The sequence below is a fragment of the Lepeophtheirus salmonis genome, chromosome 11 (genome assembly GCF_016086655.4).
Source record: "Lepeophtheirus salmonis chromosome 11, UVic_Lsal_1.4, whole genome shotgun sequence".
Lineage (NCBI taxonomy): Eukaryota > Metazoa > Arthropoda > Copepoda > Siphonostomatoida > Caligidae > Lepeophtheirus > Lepeophtheirus salmonis.
The window spans coordinates 7,354,653-7,362,846 of NC_052141.2; the positions used below are offsets into that span (position 1 = coordinate 7,354,653).

General features: G+C 33.5%; 1 long non-coding RNA gene across 1 annotated transcript; it reads right to left on the reverse strand.

The window, feature by feature from the left end:
• Positions 1 to 987: 987 nt before the first annotated feature.
• LOC121126502 (uncharacterized) lies at positions 988 to 2,890 on the reverse strand. Its single transcript, XR_005866952.2, has 2 exons — positions 1,544 to 2,890; positions 988 to 1,468 (listed from the first exon to the last, which is right to left on the reverse strand). It is a non-coding gene; the product is annotated as an uncharacterized lncRNA (long non-coding RNA).
• Positions 2,891 to 8,194: the final 5,304 nt, after the last annotated feature.

Consider the following 8,194-nt stretch of genomic DNA (forward strand, 5'->3'; position numbering starts at 1 on the left):
TTATTGCTTTAGTATGTGTTCATATTTCAAGAAACCACACGCTACAAGCTCCTACGTCTAAGATGCAATATTTTTTTTAATGGAATACCTTAGTACTATTTGTTCTATTTCGATGTTTTAAACCAATAGCTCATTGTAAACGATTGTCTAAAGAACTGTAAACAAGCAATCAGCTAAGTCAACAGATAAATAAGAGCATTATAACTAAAAACATGGAACAAATAAGAGCTGTAATTCTGGGGTTATCTGCACGTGGAAAATCACCATGAGCGATCTTTAAAGTGCTCAGCTGTAGCTACTAAGCTATGTTCTAGGAGACCACAGATAACTTAAAAACTTTCAGAGGGTCCAGATCAAGTCCAAGGAAACCAAAAGTATTGGATGAGGCAGTTAAAGGCGCTATTGAAGGCAGATCAAGAAAAGGGACGTCAATGACCTTGCTCGTGAATTTGACAGCAGGCAGACAAACATATGATGCTTGGTAAAGTAAGACTTAATGCTTATAATAGAACTCCCCCTCAGTATTTGAAGCCTTTGGATCGAGCAATGTTCTGTAGCAGGCTGGATCTGATAATTAGGGCAAAATGCAGCTATATTGATCCAGAATGTAAATACGTTGTAAAATTTGATGGTATTTTTTGAAATAAAACAATTTTTGTAATTGTCAAAAAGTATTGGATTCTAAACGGAGGAGCCTTTTCTATGAGTCCAAAATTGTATTTGTTTAGAATTGGTTGTTTAATATTTTGCAAGCAAGGTGTGACTTTTCTTTAATGCCTAATAATTAAGTGCAATGCCGGCTACTGTATTTACTAGTAGTAGTATCCGACAATGCATTTAACTATCAGGCATTGAAGAACAGACAAACTTTGGTCTATTAATATAGCAGATTTGCTTTATTAATATACCGTGTGCGATACCTATTGACACAGGTTTCTAACATTTTTTAAAACTTTATATATAATCAGTAAAAGTAAGGATAACCACTTTAAATTTTCTGGGGATATTTAATAATATTTAGATATAACGAATAAATTGCCGCCACGATCTCCTCCAGGTGGGACCAGAGAAATGCGCAGGCGTTCATTGCATTCTCCCTCGGGATTTCGGTAAACACGTCCATGATTGAGGTAATGAGATACTCCTTCTTGCTATGGGAGGACCTATTAGTGTCCTTTTCAACCCTGCCCCCAAAACAAGTCTTGGGAATTACCCCCAGGGAATCTGGGACGGGGTAGATATCCTTGTCCCAGTAGTAGGGGAATTTTTAAGAGAGCCGCTGCCAGGTTGTCTTCTAGTTGTGGATGGGAGGACCGTTTTGCTGAAGATGTATGGCTTTCCCCCCGCTATCTGATACATCCAGAACTTCTTCACCATGAAGTGGTTATCCCAATCTCCCGAGCTATGGCTTTCATAGACAGTCCAGGTTTATCATTGAGGAGGTTGTTTCGACTTGAAATGATGTCATCTGTTATAAGGGTATTTATTATATAATAATCTAATAAATTATTGATTGTGAAAGTCTATATAAGTATAAGCATACCATCACAGTTGACGTGGTCTTCTGCAACACTAGCACGCTCAAGCACTCTATACTTATCCGTGACTCAAACATATCTATAGTTAGAGTGAAAGAATATTGGTATCAGAGAGAGAAAATATGAAAATAAAAAAAACATTGTAGGATTTACATCCTATTCCTCTTTTTATTATGACGTGGTGAGCTTAAGCTACACACTCTCGTTGCTTAACCTCATATTAATATTTGATCTATCAGTAAAAAATAATGTAATCCGTGTTTTTAATCATTTAAGGGGGTTAAGATGTGCTTGATCAGTTGGGGTTTCCCAATTATATCAAAAACAATGTTCCTCCTTCTTTTTCCTCAACAATCATCCCTTCAATTAAGGTTACATTTAGTTATGTTATACATATTGATTTATCAAAGTTTGTTTGAATGTTTGCTGTTACCTCATTTTTAAGTGTTTTTACTTGATTAAAAAAATAACAATGTAACAAGGAACATGTATAGCTAAAGCTCAGCCCGTCATATGAAAAAAGAAATGGGAGTGTATAGCTAGGGTTGTACATCCTAGGCATTTTTGCTGTGCACATTTTGTTTTTATTGACAACTTGAATAGTGTTTCTTATTTTCATAACCTGTTATCAATTACCAGTACGATTTTGATATTGAGGAGATAACATTCAAGTATAAAGTCTCAGGATGAGTGCGTGTACCATGAAAAATAGTGTTACGTGAAAATATAATACTAGTAAATTAATTCCCCGAACGTTTCATTCTCATTTTGAAAAAGTTTAAAAACAATTATGGGCTTTAGTTCTACTGACCAATGTAGCAATTCATAATAATATCCATGGATTCCATATCTAACTCCCTATGAAACAATTATGATGACGTCATTTCTAATTCATAAACAACATAAAGCTGGTTCGCTTATAACAAGTATCCGTCTCTTATCCATCACTTGGGATCTCCAGTATCGGCTGTCGACAGCCCAGACCTCCTGCAAAGTGTTACACAAAAAATACTAACTAGTTTATAAACATAAACCCTATGACGTCACAAGATATCCCTCTTGAACATGAAAATGAAATATCCGGGGAGGAATTTGGCAGATGGATCTACAGGTAATAAATTGCCTAAAAATGTATTTGCCTAGCACTGAATAACGGACCGTCACACTGAGGATTTGTTAGGGCGTTATTTTCTATCCTAGTAAAGGTAATCTATAATCCGGTTGTAGACGCCTAATAACCCCAAGGAATGCCGAGTAGTCCCGATAGTGATTGATAAAATAGGGAAAGAGTAAATCATTGAGCACATCTCGGAGCCCTTAAATGAATAAAACACGGTGCACAATATTTTTGGCTGAAAATAAAAATACTATCAGTTATAAAAATTCTATTAAAAAATGGTCTGAACAGGCAAAAAATGGGACAGTCTAATGCACCTACTTAAATATTCAAAGTAATTTAACACCATCTGTTATTTTTTCAAAGTAGGAACCATGCTTCTACTTTTAATTAATTTCCCCCAAAATATGATTAGGAAACAAAATATTAATATACTGTCTGTTTAAGCAAAAATGCATCATAGTGGACAACTTTTAACAAAATTATCAAAAGCTCAAACGTGATTAAGGTTAGTACCTTTTAATTTATTCAAAGTGTAAAAAACACATTTTGTTCCTTAAAATTCAAAATGTCTGTCTTTACCCTGAATAGCAGACTCCACAGGAAGTGGTCGGAAGGGCTTGACATATTCATCAGACATGGTCATCCACTTTTTTTCAATGGGGACCCTCAGCTCAACATTATTTCTGTGAGGGACAGCCTTGGCCTCAACGGCGCCCCAAATACCATAGTCAAGTGGGTTCAGATCTGGTGCAGAATGAGGCCACAATGTCCAGGACCAGAAAACGGCAAAGTTCTCCCTGCATCATGCTTGGGGTTCTTTGACTTGTGTCCCAGGACAGAGTCCTTCTGCCATACATATTTGCCCTCCGGATAGTTGAGCTCAAGTTAGGGGTTAACAGTGTTCTTCATTACGTCCAAGTGAACCTTGGTATCGATCTTGAGCCCCTTTTCAAAGAAGAACGAGGGTATTTTCATTCCATCCCAGGCCACGGTGACTAACATAATAACAGAGGCAGGATCCTTGAGTGACATTGATAGTGGGGACGTCCCCAACGCAGAATGACGAGCTCTTGTCATTGTAGGCGTTACGGTCTTTATCGGCGGTTCAAAACTTCTATATGGAGAATATTCGGATTGTGGAGTTGTTGCCTTCATCCAATTTAGGAGTTTTTTGGTCATTGTCAATCTAGCTGCCTATACCGCTGCTGTTATGAGCTGTCGTTTTCGGTGGGCATAGCTCTTGAGGCCCATGTCTTTCACGGCATTTCTGAGCGTCTCTTCACTAAAGTTGTGCTCTTTTGCAAGCTTGGCCATTGAAGTTAGAGGATTTGCCTCAATACCATCTCCCAAGGTATTCATGAACTCCTCCAATCCATAAGCGAAGCACCTCCCCATCCACCCTAAAAAAGATATTTATGTATAATCCTTGATAGTAATTTTTTGAATACTGTTTAAAATATTAAGAAAATAGAATCGGGTATTTTTAATAGAATCGCATTGGAATCGGCATTATTCCGACACATGTTCAAACATTAACTGTATTTCGAAGAAAAATTTAGAATCTCGCCTCTAGAAAGAAACCTCAGCAAGCCCAATAATATTTTTATTTTTACTGCAGCAATCCTCAATTCTCCATCTTCCTGCGCACCCCCTACCCCTCCTAGCATTCTCTCACTTGCTGGAACTTGGGGCACTACGCGCCCAGTGTATAAGGTAGCTGAGGATCTGTTTGTTTATAAAATCATTTCTTGGTACCGAATTTTCTAGCAACGTCCCTTGTTTTAAGTTCCTATTACCAAACTGAGCCTGTACCAAGATCGAAGACCGGAACCGAGACCAATAACGAGGAACCGAGACCGTTGAAACGAAGGAACCGAGACCGATAACGATGAACCAAGACTCAGACCCTTGAAATGAAGGAACTGAAACCGTTGAAATGAGACTGGGAGCGACAGAACTCCTGAATCAGAACCGGACTCAACCTTGGTGATTTATCGTAAGCTAATGTAATGATAGGCAATTTATTACTAATACTTATATATTTATTACTAATAATTAATTAGTATTACATAGTTACAGAGCATTAGATACGTTAAAAAAAGTCCAAACTGCATATTATAAATAAAAGAATCACAAAAAAAAAAAGAAAAAAGGGAGACGAGAGAGAGAAAAAAATAATAATAATGGAAATAATTATCTAATTAAAAAATAAAAACAAAGAAAGAGCATAAAACGCATGTTAAAAAACAAAATTCATTTAGAACACTGGGGGGAATATTTATGTGGGATATAATCTCTTCAAAATTGAAGTGAGCTTGTAATAATGTTTTGTAATGAATTTGGATCCAATTCTGAACAGAAGAGCCACGCTGTTAAAACCATATTGTTTTTCTTTTTGGGTGGCCCTCTCGTTAGATCAAAGGAACTTTTTATAACGTTATCCCAAAAGAACTTGTAAAAATTAATTTACTCACAAGGAGGATTATATTTTGAGGGGGGGAAATTGAAAAAATCAGCTATGTACAAAAAATTAAATTTTTGAAAAAAAAAAAATTAAAAATTGAATATTTTGGAAAATAAATTTGAAAAATTAAATTGATTGGAAAAGAGAATTCAATGATTAAATTTTTTGAAAATACGTTTCAAATATTAATTTTTTTTTTTAAATCCAAAATTCATAGTTATTTACCAAAAATATTGATTTAAAAAAATAAATGAAAATTGAATATTTTGGAAAATAAATTTGAAAAAATTAAGTTAATTGTAAAAAAGAATTCGATTAATAGATTCTTTGAAGAAAAAAAACTTCACATCTTAATTTAAAAAAATCCAAAATCCACAGCTATGCACAAAAAATTAAATTTTTGAAAAAAAACAACTAAAAATTGAATATTTTGAAAAATTAAATATTTTGGAAAATAAATTTGAAAAATTAAATTGATTGGAAAAGAGAATTCATTTATTAAATTTTTTGAAAATACTTTCAAATATTAATATTTTTTTCATTTACCAAAAATATTGAATTTAAAAAAATAAATGAAAATTGAATATTTTGGAAAATATATTTGAAAAAATTAAATTAATTGTAAAAAAGAATTCAATTAATAGATTTTTTGACAAAAAAAAACTTCAAATCTTAATTTAAAAAAAAATCCAAAATCCATAGTTATTTCACAAATATATTAAATCTTTTGAAGAAAAAAAAATAGAAATTAAATATTTCAGAAAATAAATTAGAAAAATTAAAATAAATTGGAAAAAAAATTCTATTATTATTTTACTATTTTTTTTATAATCCAAAATCAATAGTTATTTCCAAAAAATATTTAATATTTTGTAAAAAAATTTGAAAAATTAAATTTTTGGGGAAAAAAATTTAATAATCCATAGGTTTTCACAAAAATTAAATTTTTGCAAAAAAAGAAAAAAAAAAATCCAAAATCCATTGATATTCACTAAACATTAAATTTATACCGCTAATCTTGCTTAATTTTTTTCATCGTAACCAAAAAAAAAATCTATTAAAAAGAAAAAAGTTTCTTAATATGTTGTTTGTTAGTAGTATTCCCATTACCACCAAATTTGTCTAAATTACACCATTTGGAGTAATTAACCCCTGTTCGCCCACGACTGACCTAAATAGTGAGGGCCATGCAAATCTTCACTATATCATTCCAATTTTAAGATATGTGCTGTTGAAGCAAGTAAATATCTTAACAAAACTTATCTTATAGTTTTTATTATATTTTTATTAAGAAAAAAAGTAAACCATGATCTTAGCTTTTGACATCAAATATTTTAAGGTTAATGGTGTTGGATTTTATTGAAATTTTAGACATTTAAAGATATTTAGAACATTTTTTTTGAAAAAAAGTGTAGAGTTTATATATATTTTTTAGTTATTTAAATATGATTTAAAGGGATGATAAAATAAAGACGAACTCAAGGCTCAAGGGGGGGGGGGTTGAAGGGACCACTTTTTAAAGTTTCTTATCGAACATGAAAGTTTCTAGTCTTCTACTTTAATTTGAACAAATTAACTTCACCAAATCAATAATTCTGAATCATGGGGATAAGGTTCATCATTTGGCTACTAAAAATAATAAATTCTGGTCTCATGTGGTGTGAGGCCCACAGTATAGTGCTCCTGGAACACATAGTCTTCCCTTTGGTAGTTAGACTTCATCCAGGGGGAAACCACCTCCTGGAGGATGTCCAGGTACTCCTTGGTCCCTCTTTTCAGACATTGCAGGAACCAAGACGGGGCATTCTCTTACCCTGTGATGCCACAATTCTTAGCATCATCGTAAAGGCTATGAATTTAGTCTCGTTGACCAAATGGAATATCATCGACTGTGTAGGCGAGGTAGCGGTCGTTCTTGGAGTTTCTCGAGTAGCCCATGGTCCAGTTTTTCTTGTCTTGTTGCTGTGCTGGGCACGAATGAAATCGGCTATACTTTGCCTTTATGTAGTCCTCCATCTCGACAATGAAAGAACCGATTTTAGTGAGTTGTACCTCATTTGAACGCTAATATTGACCGGATTGTTGTGTTAAAAATATTGCAACCTACATATGTAGATCTCAAATGAGGTCTCTCTGATACTATATGAGTGGGAGTCGGTATTTGCAGCTCTCGTAAAGTGTGTATGATTGGGCAAGGGAACAGAAGGGATATCTTGGCTGAACTAAACGTTGATCGAAGAAAAAAGTTAAACGAAACGCTGAAACGAACGTTGAAATAGTGGAACGGTTACAAGCCTGGATTATTCATATTGGAAAAGAGACACGGGGTGACGAAAGAGCATAATATGATAACTCCAGCAACAAAAAAACAACCCATTTAATGAGTTTTATGTGGTTTTTAGGAAAATTGCCCTGGAGAATGGTGACGCAATCTATCAATGAAATAATATAAATTTTAGCTATGATTCTTTAAATCATAACTAAAATTTTAACACTCTACACTTTTATTTAAAGATCTATTTATATATATATTATACATATATTCAAGCTATGAACATTGAACACAGTGTAATCTTTAAAACTTTTTCTTCGATAAAAACATCTGTTGATTTGATGAGTCTTCCTTTTTCATTTTTTTTTGTTTATTCCCCTTCTCTGTATCGATGTTGTCACATCTCTAATTATAGATTTTTTAACTCTCCTTATGATTGATACAATCCCAATATAAGATTTTGCATGGCTGCCATTTTTTGTATCCTTCTAATAAGTATATTCATGGCTGTTTTTAATTATATGTAAAAATATCGTTGTAAGATTCAAAAATATTCCATATAGGCAAACCTATGGAGATAGATATTCAAAAAATATGAGATGCAATAAATTCATTCGGTTGACAGAACGTCAACCGACAAAATGTCGAATGGACAAAACGTCGACCGACAGAAGGTCGACTGTAGAATATAAAATAAAGGGCTACTCCAAATGGTGTTGTGATATATCCCATGCAGACATTTCCCGCCTGAAACATAACCCATCAGCACCATTTCTATATAAACTACTAGTAGGGGGTCC